This window comes from Phodopus roborovskii, unplaced genomic scaffold, assembly GCF_943737965.1.
Source record: "Phodopus roborovskii unplaced genomic scaffold, PHOROB, whole genome shotgun sequence".
NCBI lineage: Eukaryota > Metazoa > Chordata > Mammalia > Rodentia > Cricetidae > Phodopus > Phodopus roborovskii.
In genome coordinates this window covers 37,791,659-37,810,282 of record NW_026126407.1, presented here as the reverse complement: position 1 = coordinate 37,810,282, position 18,624 = coordinate 37,791,659, and the positions used below count along the sequence as shown (strand labels likewise).

At 40.2% G+C, this 18,624-nt stretch overlaps 1 pseudogene; it reads left to right on the top strand.

Annotated features, from left to right (window-relative positions):
• The first annotated feature begins 16,615 nt into the window (after positions 1 to 16,615).
• On the top strand, positions 16,616 to 16,699 carry LOC127219895 (uncharacterized; annotated as a pseudogene).
• Positions 16,700 to 18,624: the final 1,925 nt, after the last annotated feature.

Here is an 18,624-nt window from a genome sequence, read left to right as displayed (position 1 = left end):
CCCATTCATATAGAATAAAATCACAATTAAAAAGAATTCAAAAGGGAATAAACAAAATAACCCTACCTGTATTAGAATAGATGCAGGGAAAGGTTAAGGAAATTGCCTGTGTCCACAGCTGGTTAGGGACAGAAACTACATTTTTTGTTTAATTCTTTTGTCCTCAAAACTGTTTGTACTACATTGTTCTTGGTTCCTAATTAGTCAAAAGATTAAAATAAATGGAAATGCCTTGCTTGTTTATATGGCGGTGGTTCATACTTTGAGAAAGAGCTGCTTGAGCAAAATGACAGTTCCTTCAACAGCTAGACCCACTTGAGGACAACCTCATACCATTGTTAGCTTTAGTTAATTAAGTGTGTAAGTGGAGTGAAACTGGACTAAGAGAGAGGACACATGTATTGCGGACCTAAGGGTTGTCTACTAGAGCCCTGAGGATGTCCCAAGCCCCTCATTCACTCAAGCACAAGGTTTGATGCTTTCCATGATGGGTTTTGGTCTTGCCTTGATCTTGTACTTCGCTGCCATCTTCCTGTTCTTACCTCTAAAAGTGGGGTGTTTACTATGGACTGTTGTATATTAGAAGTGTGTAACTTGTTTGATATTGCAAGAGTTCAAAGTCAAATGATTGATTTTAATTGTAGCACGTATTTTGGACTTTGAACAATGTTGGAACTAAAGTATTGTGGGGGTTGTAGAATATTTGGGAAGTAGCTGTCTGATGTAGTCCACAAGAATATGACCTCTAGAGTAATGGCCTGGTATCACATCTGGCCTGAGATTGTTGGACAGTGCCATGGAACAACCAGCTGTTCGTATACTCCTCCTGCTGCCTTCGACTAAATCCTTTCCCATGCCTTCTTACCATGATCCATGAACTAAAACAAAAAATTACTTCTCTTAATTTTTTTCTGTGAGTTATCTGTTCATATTAATGAGAAAAATGACCAATACACATACAGTTTTTTATGATAGTTATATCTCAATGAAGATAGAAAAATGTAATGCAATGAATTTTTAAAATACCAGTCTTGTTTTATGTCTTTAAAAAAATATGTCCCTAAAGTTTTCTTGTGGACTCCTTAGCATTTTCTACAGTATTTTATTCCTGTAAGGGAACGCTTACAATTTTACTTCTTTAGCTGCCTTTTTTTCAAATTCTTTTGCTGTTTGCCTTTGGCTAAGCTCTTCAGCACAATGATCATTAAACAGAAATAGGAAGAGCAAAGCCTATGTGACTAGCTCACATTATCTCCAAACACCATGGGTGTAGCAACTTACTTGACAGTTGTAGACTTTTCTTAAATGCTTAAGACTGAGAGAAGTTTTCTTTTTTGCCAACTTTGTAAGAAGTGTAAATTATGAATTGGTCTTGGAGTTTTGTCAGCCCTTTTTTTTGTTTTCATTGGAGGTTCATATGATTTAAAAAAGATTTAATGTATGTTATGTGTATGTGTATGAGTGTTTGTTTGCATGTTTATATGCATACTATGTGTGTGAAGGGCCTGAAGATAGTGCTGGGTTCCCTGGAACTAGATTTTTGGGTGACTGTGAGCTGCCATTAAGGTGCTGAGAACTGAATTACAGTCCTCTGTAAGAGCAGTTAAGTGCCCTTAACTGCAGATCCATCTCTCCAGACCAGGATTGTGTGATTTTTTTTGCCATGTACACATTAACCTATTCTTAGATATTAAATGGACTTTACAACATTTCTGGATAAATTCAACTTAAATCTAACATGTAATTTTATGCCGTACTAAACTTTTTGTATTAATATTTTAAAAGGTGTGTGTGTGTGGGGGGGTTATCTACACCATAGTGCATATGTGGAGGTCCAAGGACAATTTGAGGGAGTTGGTTTCTTCCTTCTGTGATTTATGTTCCAGAAATCAAACCTAACTCCTCAAGCTTAGTAGCAAGAACCAGTCTGGATAAACCTCCTTGCTGACTCTGTTATGTCACTGTTATTTAACATAGGGAAAAAAAATCTGGCTTCTCAGAGACCAACCTGGAGTAAGACAACTCAATATTTGGCCAGTGAGTGATCATAGATATACTCATTTCTACCCTTTGCCAGAGGTTATTATGCTTTGAGGAATGCATTTAATAAGTCTGTTCATGAGTCCTCTTGGCTTTTACTTTCTGCTCAAATATTTGTTTTACCTCTACACTTGGATAATGTTTAGCTAAGAATATATGAATAGCTCTTTTAGTCAAAACCTTCCTACTACCAGGGATATGTATTTGTGCACCACACTCCCCTTCCTCCAGCCTCTTCTTGTTAAATTGTCATACAGTCTACTCATTTATCACAATGGGATTACATCCTCAGGCTGGTTGTGACTCGGTATCTCCAGTTTGATGGCTGTTTTTCCTGACACTGTCCATGAATGTGAGTTGACAGGTTGCTTTTTCTTGTCTTTACTCCAAATCAAGACATTGCCCTTTGTACAATAAAACCTCTATTCACAGATTGTTCCTACCTTAGACTAGACTTAAGGTTCTGCTGTTGAAGGTATGGGAAGGGTTGAAGAGCAGGCAATCTCAGACTAGAACCCCACAGGTTCTTGTTACAACCTTAGATTTTACATTGCTATGTGCCATTGGCCCCTTGATCCATCCTGGATCCTGAAATGTTTGATTTTTATAATTTAGTTCGGTTTTATTTGTGCTTCTTGAAGAGAGGATAGGCTGAGTCCCCCAATTTCACAATTCCTAAGGTGCTGCCACATCTGATGACATTTTAGTAGTTATTCTCAGAGCCACACATATGGAGTAGAGGAAGGGGAACTTTTCTGGGGATGTATTATATGAGAGAAGAATTTATTTTCTGTAATAACAAAAGAAAAATATTTCTTTTAAAAATTCCACAAGGACATTTGTTCAACTATGTCCATAGCAACATTATTCATAATAGCCAGATCTTAGAAACAACCTAGATGTTCCTCAACTGAAGAATGGATGAAGAAAATGTGGTACATTTACACAATGGAGTACTACTTAGCGATAAAAACAATGACATCCTAAAATTCGCAGGCAAATGGCAGAAGTAAGAAAAAACTATCTTGAGTGAGGTAACCCAGAACCAGAAAGACAAATGAAGTATATACTCACTCATAAGTGGATATTAGACATAAAGCAACAGAAACCCAGCCTATAACCCATAGCCCCAGAGAAGCTAGAACCCTCTCCCAGAAACAGATGGAAGTAGATGTGAAATCCACAATTAACCAATGGGTCAAGCTCCTGGAGTACAATCGAAGTGAGGGAAGAGTGATAATATGAATAAAGGAGTTAAGACCATGATGGGGAAACCCACAGAATCAGCTGACCCAAGCTAGTGAGAGAACACACACAAATGGGGAGCCTGCATAAGACCACACTAGACTCCCTTAACATAGGTAACAGTGGTGTGACTGGGCAGTATATGAGGACACTGGCAGTGGGTTCAAGATCTAACTCTAATGCACAAACTGACTTAGTGGAGCCCATTCTATTTGGAGAGATACCTTGCTCAGTCTACATACAGGGGTGTGGGGGTGGGGAGCTGCCTTGATGCTGCCTCAATGAGATTATGGGACAGACTTACTAGACTTCCTAGGGGAGGCCTTATTCTCTCTGAGGAGTAGATGAGAGGTTGAGAGGGGTAGTGGAGGGAGCAGGAGGAGAATATAGGGAACTGGGTTGGAATGCAAAAAACAAATTAATAAAATGTGTTAAAAATTCCAACATGGGCCATTATGACTTAGTGGGTAAAAGAGACCCACATGCCTGCCTGGGACAGCTGCCACTGGTGGTAGGGAAAAAGCATGACCCTGTCCAGCAACATTACAGCTGGGCAGCAGGAGGAGACCCACATGGCCCCCTGCCCAGGCTAGCCTGCTCTGGACAGTGAGAAGAAAACACAGGACTGCCTGGTGCCTTTCGGTGCTGGCAAGTGAGGCACTATTATGGTGAGTAAGTATATGTTGGGTTTTGGGAGGGAGAGAGAGATAGAGAAAGAGAGATCAGAATGTGGAAAGAGGCAGATAGGAAGAGATGAAGGTGTTGGGGAACAGGATGAGGTGGATGACCTCCTTGCCACTTGGGGTCATGATGATATCTGGGCTTGGGCTGCTGGCAAGCCCCATGTCTGGGTTGGAGGCTCTGCCACAGTTGCTGTGTGCACTGATGTCTGGTGGCTCCTGTTTCCACAGAAGGCAAAGAGGAGAGTTGGCTCCACACCTCACTGACTGCAACACTAGGGTGAGCTGGCCCTGCCCTTCACCAGCTGCAGTACTCAGGAGAGCAGGTCATACCCCTTGCCTGGGCCATAAAATAGAGCTGCCCCTATTTACCAGGACATGGGCAAGTTGGTTCTGAGCAGGTGAGAGCGAGAGAGCTGCTCGTCTGCTACGTGGTAGTATGGGTGATGGAAAGATGCCCTGCCTGCTTCAACTCTAGCCATCTTCAGCATGTGGGGGAGCTGACTCAGCCTCCACCAGTTATAGCACTTGGGAGAATGGGCCCTGCACTTCGCTTGGACAGCACAGTAGAGCTGACCCTGTGGAGATCTGGCTGTGCCCCTCATCTGCTGTATGGTGGTGTGGGTGAGAAAGAAATGCCCTCCTCCACACCCCTTGTCACCTGTGGCAGAGTTGGTCCTGAAGTCATGAGGGTAGAAGAGCCATTCCAGTCCCCCACGAGCACCCCACTTGGGAGATTAGGTTCTGCACCTCACCTGGACAGCGTGGTAGAGCTGAGCATGTTGACAGGGGTACAGGTGAACCAGCATCAAGAACATGAGTGTGAGAGATCTGGCCCTACCTCTCATTTGCCATATGGTGATATAGGGTGAGGGAGGGATGCCTTACCTCACCACCACTGCTTTTCACCCCCTGTGGCATGTGGGAGAGCTGACCTTGAGTTTATGGGCACTGGAGAGCTGTTCCTGCCCCTCACCAGTTGCAGCATGTTGGGTAGTGGCCCATGCACCTCACCTAGGCAACACAGTAGAGCTGGTCCTGATGGTGGAGGTGTGCGAGAGCTGACCCTGAGGGCATGAAAGCAGGAGAATGGGCTCTTCCCCTTGCGCCTTGCTGCAAGGGTGAGCTAGCCTGGTCAATGCTGGATAGCTCACGCTGGTGATGAGGATGGGAGTCAGCTGGTGGGCTCACCAACTCTGTAGCCACTCAAGCTGAGAACCAGATTTGCCGACCCTGATTATTTACCCCATCTATGATCTGCTGGAGCCCATGAAGGGACTGATCCTACAGATCCAAAGTTGCAGGATCTCCACGACATAGGGCAACAACAGGCTATCCAAGAGAAGTCCCAGTGAGGGCCCAGTATTTGTAGTGTATCAGGAGCCAGAAGCCTCCAATCATACCAATGACTCTCCCCAATGAACATTTGCAAGTAAGGATATATGGACTAAAGGGTATACTGTGTGGCACACACTACAGCTTCCAAGACAAGATTTTTCTTTCTTTATTTTTCCTTCTCTCTTAGATTTTATTTTATTTTATTTGTGGGCAAAGCACAGATGCAAAGGGATGGAAAGATGATTGAGATGGAGATGCATGATGTGAAAGCCACAAAGAATAAATAAGGAGTTAAAAAAAAGTTCTATCAGAAAATGAAAAGATGTGGATTCCTTCCAGACTAATGTGGTTTGATCAAGCCAGACCACCTGAAACAGAGTACCAGGTGATCCTACATTCAAAACAGCTGGACAAAGCAGCCTTCAGACTACAGCCAGGATTTCTAAATCTTCTTCGAATCCCCCATGACAGCGCCCCTTACCAGCAGGAAGTAGTTTGGAAAGAACGACGCCCAAATTCCCAAATATTGTCTATAAATGTTTGTTTTCATTTAAATGGACTTGGTTATATAAAATAAATTAAAAAAAGTTCTATCATGAATTTCAATTGTTTTGCTGATGTCCTGAGCAATTGATTCATGTTGCTATAGATTACCATTTCTATGTGTGGTAAGGAGGAGCAGAGCGATAATACTACTGTTTTTCCTTAGCAAATGCTGAGTACTTTCTTCCTCTTTAACACTCTTTACTCTTGATAGTTCTGCACTGTCTTTGTGGTCTTTGTGGGCTGGCCTTCTGAAAATTGCTTCTCTCTTCCCCTTCTTCTTCTTCTTCTTCTTCTTCTTCTTCTTCTTCTTCTTCTTCTTCTTCTTCTTCTTCTTCTTCTTCTTCTTCTTCTTCTTCTTTGCAAAATGTTTGGTGACCTTCTGAAACCTTACATTTCAAGGGCAGCTTTTCAAGGGTTCCTCAACTCAATTTGTACTATCCTCAGACATTCAATACTTACTCTTATAGCTTTCCTTTTTTTTCTTAGCTACACTGGTCTTTTTTTTTTAATTTTAAAAGTGCCAACAATTCTTTTAAACCTATAAAAACTTGCTTAACAAGGAAAAATAGATGTCCTCTGAGACTGAACTTGGAAGGATGAAGTGTGAATTTGTAAAATGAAGTGATTGGATTGAGTCAGATCTGGGCTTTCCTCTGGTTCTACAGCTCTGCACTTCTATAAATATGAATTCCTGTGTCAAACATGGAACATGTTTATTTAATAGATTTGATCATACACATTAAAACCCAATTGATATATGTACAATGAAATGAATAGGCATGTCCCCTTTTAAAATATGTTCCTTAAGTACTCACTTAATATTGTCTGGAGAGGTGATATTCAATCTTCATTCTTTGTGCTGTGCTCCTAACTGAAAACAGTTTTGGAAGTTACTAGGATACAACAGCTTCCTATTTAGCACATGAGATGAGGATCGAGAAGTGAACTGTCCTGTGAGGCTGCAGAAGAGTCTACTAGGAGAGCCAGATGAAACAAGATTTCAAACTCTGAAGAACCTTTCTGTTTCCTCTCACTCTCAAGTCTTTGCTGCTGCCTGAGCTTGGCTCTGTTTTTAGAAACATATTTATCCCAATTTTAGTCGTGCTAATTATTCAGCGCCTATTAAATACCAACGTGGTTATTGAGACTGAATGACTTTGCAAAATGCTTATTGCCCACCTTAAGCATGTGCTGTTTGTGAGTGAGTCATTGTAACTTTGAGAAAGTCAGATTGCACTGTGCTGATACTTTTATAAAGTTAATTGATACTTATTTATTTAACATACCAACCAGTTTCCCATCCATCTCCTCCCCACTCCTCCCCGTTTCCCCCCCCCCCCATCCATTCCTTTTCATTTCTATTCAGAAAAGGGCAGGACTCCCATGGATATCAACTTGCAGTAAGACTAAACACCTCCCACCTTATTAAGGTTGGACAATGCAACCTAGCATGAGGAATAGGGTCCCAAAAGCCAGTGAGTTAGAAGTTGCACAAGAAGTCTAAGCTACACAACTGTTGTTTATATGTAGAGGGTATAGATCAGTCCCATGCAGGCTCCCTGGTTGTCTGTTCAGTCTCTGTGTACCTCTGTGAGCCCAGGTTAGCTGACTCTTTGGGTTTTCTTCTGATGTCCTTGAACCATCTATCTCCTATAGTCAGCAGGATCCCCTGAGCTTGACCTAATATTTAGTTGTAGCTGTCTGCATCTGTTTCCATTGGTTGCTGCATGAAGCCTCTCTGATAACTATTGGATTGGGCACCAATCTATGAGTAAAGCAGAGTATCATTAGGCATCACTAAGTAGACATATTTTGTGTGTGTCAGTCATGTTTGGTTCTTTCTATCCTAGGTCTCTCGGCCACCCAGCCTCTGGGTCCTGGTGCTCCAGGCAGTTTTGTCAGGGCTCACTCTCACTAATTGATTTTTTAAAAATAAGTTTATACTAACTCCTACTTGAAATATTTTGTAGCAAACATGGTTACATGCTTATTTGCTGTAGAGTGTAGTTTTCATGTTTCATCTGTCTTAGCCAAAATGTTGAGAGGCACTATTTCATTGGCTTTCAAATCTCTACTTCCTTTTATTTGAAACGTAGATGGTTACTCATGACTCGGTGATTTCCTCTAAAGAATAACTATTGCTTTTCTTCTTCTTTATTTTGTTTAAGATTATATTTTAAGCATATTTTTCTCTTCCCTTTCCTCTTGTCAAACCTTCCCATATGCCCCTCCACACTCTCCTTCAAATTCATGTTCTCTTGTTTGATCAATTGTTATTGTATGTGTATATATATATTTTATATTTATTTATATGTAAATATATACATATATATATAAAAGTACATATGTATATATATTTATTCCTAAATAAAACCTGTTGAGTACATATGATGTTATTTGTATGTATGTTTTCAAGACTGACTATTTAGTAGTGGCCAACCAATTGGTATATTCCCAAAGACAATTTTACAGCACTTGTGTAGGATTGAGTTCTTGGACTTTTCCCTGTCTGGTTTTGCTTGTTTGTTGGTGTTATCCCTGTTCAGTTAAAGTTTGGGTAGATATGTTGTTGAGACTCTGAATTGCTTCTGATGTCACTAAGAAACACAATCATACAGTAAACTCTCTTATTCTTTTGCTCTTACAATCTTTCCATCCCTTCTTCCACAATGGTCCCTGAGTTTTAGGTGTAAGAGTGTTTTGTAGGTGTAAACTGATTGTGACTGTGTCCAACAACTCTGTATATTTATGGTTGTGATTTTCTATAGTGGTCTCTGTTGCAAATTCATTGATGAAGGGTGAAAACTATACTTATCTCTGGGTACAAGGAGAAATGTTTATACATTGAAGTTAGAGATTATGCTAGTTCAGTAAATCAGTGGTTGTAGGTTGCTTGCCCTCTAATAACTATGCTTTCATTAACACTGAGTATTTAGCTAGGTATCCAGTACCAGGCTGGTCTCTCTCTTATTAAGTGGGTCTTAACTACAACAGAGATCACGTGGTTACTTTCAAGGTATGTGTGCCACTACTGTACACACAGTATTATCATTCCATTCTAGGCATTGGTATGGTCCATAGGCATCATAGTTGAGTAGGGCTATTGGTTGCAATTCTCCTTTGGAAGAATACATGATACCCTCTGGTACCATGAAATCTAGTCCTTACAGAGGGGCATTCAAGTCAGTTCTATCTTAGGGGTCTTAGACCCTGTTTTTGAAGTACATCAAGTCTCCAGAAATAGGGATTTATCTTCCATCTTTGGGATGCAACCAAGAGCAATAGCAATAGGTTGCATATTTTGGGAGTCTCTTAGATAGCCTGGGTCAACAACTCAAAAGAGGCTTCTCACATCTTGTACTGGGGTTTTTGTTAGGGGAACTATAGCTTTTGGAAGAAGAACTTATCTGCCCTGATGAGAAAATGTCATTGAAACTATAAATGTATATTTATATACTGAAATACGTGTGTTCTTGTTTTTTTTTTTTTTTTTTTTTTTTTTTTGGTAAAGAGTTAATAGATAAATCCTGTGGCTTTTTCAGCTATCCACATTGTTATTTTATTTACCTTCTTCCTTCTCCTTTATTTTGCCTCTCCTCTAAGGATTTCTCCCTTTCTCCCCTCAGATAAGCTTATTCTTGATATCCCCCTTTGCCTCCTCCTACCTTTTTCTGTGTTAACATCCCTTACCTTTTCCTAAGAAGGCCCTACCTTCCCATTTAAGTATTGTCTTCTGAACACTTACTGTGTGTGGAGTCCTAGGCTAAGTGCTTTACAAAGAGTGTACTTAATTCTTGAAATAAGTCTACAAGTTGGAACTTGCTTTGTGAATTGGAAAAGAAGGTAAAAAAGGTATGTCAGCCACTCAGTTTAGAAGTAGTAGAAAGTTTTAAACCATGTAACCCTTTTCATAACCCAAAATTCATCCTCCCTTTCTTTTACTTCCATTGGCTACATTAAGGAATATTTGTGGATGTTGGCTATCTTTATTATTTGATCTATTTTTCCATTTCTTACTTTTGGGATTGACACCTTTTTCTCCACACACTGGGATGGTGATAGCTCTCATAACAATGTTTCCCTGAGTTTCCTACCAAGAACAGAGATGATTAACTCAAATAGGAGATGACAATCAAAAACTGGCATAAATATTTAGGGGGTGCCCCTTTCACTAAATTTTCAGTATTTGTCAGTACCGTTGTCTCTATGTAGTGGGGTTAAACTTGGAAAGCAGGGAAGCAAAAGATATACTGGCATTGAATCTAATCAGATGTTTTGAATCTACTTCACCCCCTTTCACTTCCAGAAAAGGAAAACAATACATATTCTTATTGTTGCTGATACTAGCTTTAGTAGGCTTTCTGGTATTGGTGGACAGTCTTGGAGAATTACTGAATTGAATAGGCCCTTGAAGCTATTATACTCTTACTGCTTTTTAAGCTGGTGAAAAGTTTCATGCTTGATCCAGATGATTGGCCCAATCTCCTTACCTTAGTGTAAGGTGGAGATTGCCTCTACAGTCAGCTCTGTAAAATCATGCTGCTTGGGTAGAGATGCCAAATAATCTTACACAGCTATAAAGAGAATGATTGGGGTGAGGGGAGGTGATCAAGGTGAAGATGACAAGCTCTTCCTAAGGTTACATTTAATTTGATGTTCTGAAAGCTGTTCTTGATGCTGAATATTCATGTTTAGCAAAGAGTCCCAGAGGCTTCCCAACAGTGTCATCTGCTACAACTCTGCAGTGAGGGGAATTGTAGTTCTTGATGATTATGTATCAGGAGGGATGAAGGTGAATCAGTGAATCCTTACTCACAGTGCAGACAATAAGAGCACCAGAAGGCCTGCCACTTATTCCTGGTAAAGCTGTTTTCTAGTGAGGATACATGAAGGTCGAACAGGCATAAATAACTCTCTTTTAATAAACACTGATTAAACTCAGTAGGAGGTGCATATATTATTTCCAAGTTAACTTTTTAGCTCAGTTTCAATTGACATAAATTACATTCACACGAACTGGTTAGATACATCCCCACACCAAGTGAGGTGAAATGACATGGGATTTTAACAAGGTTAGAAGAAAATTGAGTGGAGTGTGGAGGTTTATGCCTTTAATCCTAGCACTACTGAGATAGAGGTGGGCTGGCCTGGTCTATAGAGTGAGTTCCAGGACAGCCAGGATTACAATGACAAACCCTGTCTTAAAGAACAAAACAAGCAACAACAGCAAAGTAAATGGAAGCTCAAATCAATCTTAATTCATGCAGGTTGAGAGTTGTCCTTATCACTACCCAGAGTTGGAGGTAAAGCTTCACTGTGATTCCCTATGAGGTATATTTTAGTTATACTCTGGGGAGACTTCCTGGTAAACACTTTCTTAGAGGTTCATCTTGGAAAAATTAGAGTATCAGGAGAGAGTGAATTTTAGTTGCATTAGAAAAATAGCTGAAGTTATTACCCCATGTGATTAAGAATAAGGGGCTATGCCTTAGAGCGATGATGGGACAGATTTAGTAGACTTCCTATGGGAGGCCCTACCCTCTTCAAGAAGCAGATGGGACAGGGGTAGGGGGATCAGGAGGAAAGAAGAGGGAGAACTAGGATTGGAATGTAAATAATAATAATGATGATGATGATGATGATGATGATGATGATGATAATAATAATAATAATAATAATAATAATAAAAATGAATAAGAGGCTATCCACATTTGTGTCTGTTGCTGTGATAAGAACAAGACCAGAAAGCATACTAATGATGAAAGGATATATTTTAGCTTATGTGTTGTAGTCCATAATGAAGGGAAGCTGAAGCAAGAAACCAATGAAGAAATGTATCTTACTGGCTTGCTCCTTTTGCTCTGCTCAAATAACTACCTTAGAATCCTTAGGCCCACCTAGGGAATGATACTGCTTACAATGTGCCGGATCCTTCTCCCTCAAATAGAAATTTAGAAAACTCTTCAACCACATGGCCACAGGTGAATCTGAGACAGGTAACCCTTCAGTTGAGGTTCTCTCTTTCCCGGTGACTCCAGGCTTGTGTCAAGTTGACAGCTGAAGATAACTGACACAGGGGGTGCTAGGGTAACCAAAGATGTATTTAAAGAGGGAATCATGAAAAATAAAAGACATGTAGTTAACTTAAATGATTTTATGTTGTATATATCCTTTTGACAATCTCAGTAACATAATCCCAGATTGATCTTTGAAGGGAAATCTGTGCTCTAGAGTTCTGGAGGGAAGAGAGTGACAAAGCTATACCCCTCACTCTTTGTTTCTCATATAGGTTGTGTATTTTATACTTGCATAGCGGGCAAGAATGGAAAAAATATTTGTAAAGCATCTTGTTTTCATACTCCCAATTTCTGGGATTGTTTAATTCATACCTAAAAATTTGTTTAATAGTGGTCACTGAATATCTCAAGATCATCAGCTAGATGTCCCTAAGAAATATTTTACCCCCACATTTGACAGAGTGCAGATATCCAAACTATATAAAGAACTCAAGAAACTATACATCAAAATAAAAATAACCCAGTTAAAAATGGGGTATAGAAGCCAGGATTTCTGAATCGTCTTCGAATCCCCCATGACAGCGCCCCTTAGCAGCAGGAAGTAGTTTGGAAAGAACAACGCCCAAATTCCCAAATATTGTCTATAAATGTTTGTTTTCATTTAAATGGACTTTGTTATATAAAATAAGTTAAAAAATAAAAAAAGTAAAGAAGTGAAGAAAATTATGGAAAAAAATGGGGTATAGAACTAAACAGAGAATTCTCACCAGAATAATCTCAAATGGCCAAGTGACATTTAAGGAAGTGCTCAATATCCTTAATCATCAGGGAAATGCAAATAAAAATGACTCTGAGATACCATCTTACACCTGTAAGAATGGGTAAGATAAAAAATACTGAGGACAGTTTATGTTGGAGAGGATGTAGAGTCAAGGGAACACTCCTTCACTGCTGGTGGGAATACAAACTTGCACAGTCACTCCCCACACCACTAGAGGAGCTAGGAAACAAGGAGGACCCTAAGACAGACATTTGTAGTTCCCTCATAGAAGGGGAAAGGGACAAGATCTCCTGAGCAAATTTGGATAAGGTGTGGGGTGGAGAGAAGAAGTTAGGAGAAAGAGAAGGAGAGAAGAGGAAAGGAGAACATGAGAGAGCAGGAAAATTGAGTCAGGGGAAGAATAGAAAATACCAAGAAAAGAGATACCATAATAGAGGGAACCATTACAGTTTTAAAGAGCAATCTCACACTAGGGAGATGTTCAGTGATCTACAAGGATGACCCCAACTAACAATCTAAGCAATAGTGGAGAGGCTACCTTAAATGTTCTTTCCTGATAATGAGATTGGTGACTACTTATATGCCATTCTAGAGCCCTCATCCAGTAGCTGATGGAAGCAGAAGCAGACATCCACACCTAAACACTGAACTGAACTCCTGGAATCCAGTTGCAGAGAGGAGGAGTGATGAGCAAAGCAGTCAAGACCAGGCTATAGAAACCCACAGAAACAGCTGACCTGAACAAGGTGGAGCTCATGGACTGATAGCTGGGAAACCAGAATAAGAGTGACCCAGAACCCCTGAACATGGGTCTCAGTTAGGAGGCCTGGGAAGTATATGGTGCCTCTGACAATGGAACCAGGATGTAGCCCTAGTGCATGAATGGACTCCAGGAGCCCATTCACCATGGAGGGATACTTCCTTAGCCTAAAGACATGGAGGAAGGCTTCAGCCCTACCCCAAATGATTTAACAGAGTTTGAAGATCCCTCATTGAAGGTCTCATCCTCCCTGGGGGCTGGGATGGGGGGGTCTGTGAGGGGCACGGGAGGGAGAGGGAACTGGGATCAATACGTAAAATAAGAAAAATACTAACTAAAAAATAAAGGAAAAATAAAATCAGTATGGCTGTTTCTAAGAAAATTTGGCATCAATCTACCTCAAGACCCAGCATTTACCCAATGGATTCTCAGTTATACCACAAGAACATTTGCTCAACAATGTTCATAGCAGAATTAGCTGTGGAGACTCCAGGGGACCTAATTAGGCCCTCTGTATGTGTGAAACAGTTATGAAACTTGGATTATCTGAGGTTCCCCTGGCAGTAGGAACATAATACAAACCTGGTACATGAGCTAGCTTGTTGAAGCCCATTCCCTATAGTGGAAGCCATGCTCAGCCTTCATGCATGGGAGATGGTCCTGGTCTTGCCCCAACCTGTTGTACCAGAACATGTTGACTCCTCACTGGAACCCTTACCTGTGAGAAGGAGGACTGAGGTTGAACTGGGAAGGGGAGACAAGGGGGGTGGGAGGGAAAACTGTGGTTGGAATGTAAAATGAAATATAAAAAGGTAAATAAATTCTAAAAGAACCAAATGTTTTTCTTTAAAAACTTCTTAGTTCAGTAGTCCACATATTAATTGAGTGCATTGACTATTTCAGGAAAGGTAGAAAGAAAATTAAAACAAACAAATAAAACTCATTTTTGACAAACACAGAACCTAGACTCAAAGAGTGGCACATAATTTCTAAATCTCTCAAAGTATCTGAACTGATGGTTCTTTTTTGTGTTAATGAAATTACCTATGGTATACATTTCCTACACAGCCTTAGGATGGAAGTTGGCCACCGAAGAGATGGTGAAAGTGTTAGATGTTCAACCCAACTGTTCAAATTTCAAGAAGGTAGTAGGTATGATGATAGAGTTGGCCATCACTGGTCAACTATCTAAATCAATCCTGTCTGTGTATGAAGCTTTTGTATGTGCAGCACAAACAGCTCCAAAGTGGTCTTAAAAGAATTTTCAGTTGGTTAATCCATGCACCATCCTCAGAGTATTGTGTCCATGACTCATAAGCTCTGTCATCTTCCCCTGTCATATCCATTGTTTCACCTGCCTGGTGTTCTGATTTCTTTGTAGTCTTCTTTAATGTTATCCAGGAAGTACACACTTTTCCTTGACTTTTATGAACTCCTGTTGCACGTTAACTGAACCCAAGGAAAGAATCACAGAAAGCACAGGCATTTGAAGAGCCTTTTGGTTGGCACCTCAAATGGGCAGTCTGTGGATCTTTCATCTACAGGATTGATCATCTCTCTAGATTGATAGGTTCAGAAATGACCACCCAGCTGGTAGTGTCCACTGGGGAATTTGTTTAGATATGGAGAAATATGAATATAAATGTGTTGTTTTTGTATATGACAATGATAAACATTTTTTATGTGTCTTATCTTTAACTATCAAAAGATGGATACTGGTTAATTTGGTGCATTCCTCAGAGGAAACAGAATGAATGTGCTAGGCTAGTAGTATAGTTTAGCCTCAATAAGAGATTTTCCCAACTAACTGTGCACAGAGAAAGAGTTGAGGTGCACCTTGTTCTCAAAGACACATGGGTAGTTTTAAAGACTTCCAGATTTTGCTTCACTATGAATGTTAGAAAACATCTCACACTTTCATCTATTCTAGTCTGGTTTATTGTCATCTTAACACAAACTAGAGTCACTATGGAAGAAGGCACCTCTGTAGAGAGAGGATTTACCTAGAGCATACTGGCATATCTGTGGGTCATTTTCTTGATTCCTTATTGAAATATGCAGTGCACTGTGGGGAGAAAATATCCCTAAGCAGGTGGGTGTGGACTCTATAAAAACACTAGTTAAACATCAGCTAGAGAGCAAGCAAAAAAGCATTAGTCCTCCACATCCTCTGCTTCAGTTTTCTGCTTCATGCTTCTATAGAGAGTTCCTGCTTTGGCTGGCTGATGAATGACAATATCCTGTAAACTAAAATAAACCATGTCCTCCCCAAGTTTCTTTGTCCATGGTGTTTATCAAAGAAACAAAAGCAAGCTAGGATGACACTAAACCATCTTTGAGTCGTTAGATTTGTGTCTTTTACTTGAGTACGCATAGAAGCTAAAAACTTGAGAGGAGCCATTGTATATGAGGGGAGAAAGATGTTAAGATGTGGGATAGTATAACAGAGGAGTTATGAAAGGGAAAAGTATACTTTAAAGTGGCAGTATATGGAAGGGTAGGGCAGAATGGAGGAGCAGGGGAAAGGATAACAAATACAGAGAATGCTTCAAAAATCCATATGGAAGCTTATGGTTTTATAATTTTACTCAAACTGTTATATACCCTGCCCACACCACAGTTTATGTTATGAAAAGAGGCTTTCTCTTCTGTGTGTTTATTTACAGAATACTCATTTAAATGTGAACTCTTGTTTCATCATGAACATGCTGTCCAACCAGCAGAAGAAACACTGTTAAAAAGCCAGAGTATGCCAGAAAACACATATATGTAGACTCTGTATCGAGGTCTCTCTCAAGCCTCGCCATTCTGTACTCAACTTGTTAGCTCACAGGTGTTACTGAACTATTTTCTTAAGGGGTGGAGTTTCACTGGGATACAATCTAACAGTGAGTGCATGGTGCCCTTGACCATTTGCTACCTGCTGAAAACATGCAGCTAGCAACTTCTTTTTTTAAAATTTATTCTTCTCAACAAATGGTGCTGGTATAACTGACTGTCAACATGTAGAAGAATGCAAATAGACCCATGTCTATCACCATGCACAAAACTCAAGTCCAAATGGATCAAAGAGCTTAATATAGATCCATCCACACTGAACCTCATAGAAGAGAAAGTGGGAAATACATTTGAACATATGGGCACAGGATACTACTTCCCAAATAGAACACTAGTAGCATAGACTCTGAGAGAAACAATTAATAAATGGAAGACTATACTTTCAGGGATCATTTCTATAGTTTGTTACAATTAATAAATGGGACTTCCTGAAACTGAGAAGCTTTAGCAAAGCAAAGGACATGGTCAACAAGACAAAATGGCTCCCTACAGAATGGGCAAAGACCTTCACCAATCCCACATCTGACAGAGGGCTGATTTCTAAAATATACAAAAACTGGAGAAACTAGAAATTAAAATACCAAATAATCCAATTAAAAATGAGGTACAGACCTACACAGAGAATTCTCAACAGAACAATCTCAAATGACAGAAAGACACTTAACGAAATGTTCAACATCCTTAATCCTCAAGGAAATGCAAATCCAAACCACTCTGAGATTCCATTTTACACTGATCAGAATGGCTAAGATCAAAAACACTAATGACAGCTTATGCTGGAGAGGATGTCTAGAAAGGGGAACACTCCTCTATTGTTGGTGGGAGTGCAAACTTGTACAGCCACAGTGAAAATCAGAATGGTGATTTCTCAGAAATCAATACCTGCAATACCACTCTTGGGCATATACCTAAAGGAGGGACATTCACACCACAAGGACATTTGCTCAGCTATGTTCATAGCAACATTATTTGTACTAGCTAGATCTTGGAAACAACCTAGATACCCCTCAACTGAAGAATGGATAAAGAAAATATGGTATATTTACACAATGGAATACTACTCAGTGGTAAGAAACAATCACATCCTAAAGTTCACAGGCAAATGGACAGAACTAGAAAAATCATCCTAAGTGAGGTAACCCAAAACCAGAAAGATAATATAATATGCACTCACTCATAAGTGTGTACCAGACATAAAACAAAAGATACTCAGCCTACAATTCATAACCCCAGAGAAGCTTGAACCCTCTTCCAGAAATAGATGGAAGTGGATGCAGAGATCTACAACTAACTAATGGGCCAAGCTCCTGGAGTACAATCAAAGTGAGGGAGAATGATAATATGAACAAAGGAGTCAAGACCATGATGGGGAAACCCACAGAATCAGTTGACCTGATCTAGTGAGAGATCACTGACTCTGGTCTGATGAATGGGGATCCTGCATAGGACTGAATGGTGTGACTGGGACACTGGCAGTGGGTCCAAGATCTAACTCTAATGCAAAAACTGACTCAATAGAGTCTATTCTATATGAAGAGATACCTTGCCCAGCCTAGACACAAGGGTGTGGGGGTCGAGAGGTACCTTGGTACTGCTCTAACAAGACGACGAGACGACTTAGTAGATTTCCTAGGGGAGGTCTTGCCCTCTCTAAGAAGAATATGGGGGAAGGGGAGAAAGTGAGGAAGTAATGGGAGAGGAAGGAGGAGAACTGGGATTGGAATGTAAAAAATAAATTAATAAAAAGAAAACAAAGCCAAAAAAAGATTATTTTTCTCATACATTACTTCCTGGACTATAGTTCCCCCTCCCTTCTCTTTCCCAAGCCCTTTCCCCCAGATCCACTCTTCATTTCCTATTTCCCTTCAGAAAAGGTCAGGCCTCCCAGGGATATCAACCAAATGTGGTGTATCACATTGCAGTAAGACTAGGTATCTCCTTTCATATTAAGGGAAAGAGCCCCAAAGTAGGCAAAATAGTCAGAGACAACCACCACTTACACTATTTGGAGTCTCACAAGAAGATCAACTACACAACCATAACATATATGCAGAGGGCCTAGGTCAGTTTCATGCAGGCTCCCTGATTGTCCCTTCAGTCTCTGTGACCTCCTACAGGCCTGGGTTAGTTGATTATATGTGTTTTCTTGTGGTGCCCTTTACCTCTTTGGCTCCTGCAATATTTCCTCTTCGACTTCCACAGGATTCCACAAGCTTTGTTTGGCTATGGGTATCTGCATCTGCTCCCACCAGCCACTAACATTTTCAATAAGCATCTCCTAGACCTTGTTTATAATAATGTTTTGTTCCTGTATCCTAGCAAGGGAACTTGGAAAATGCAAGCCTACAATAATGAATGTTTGGTGGTTCATGGGAGTTT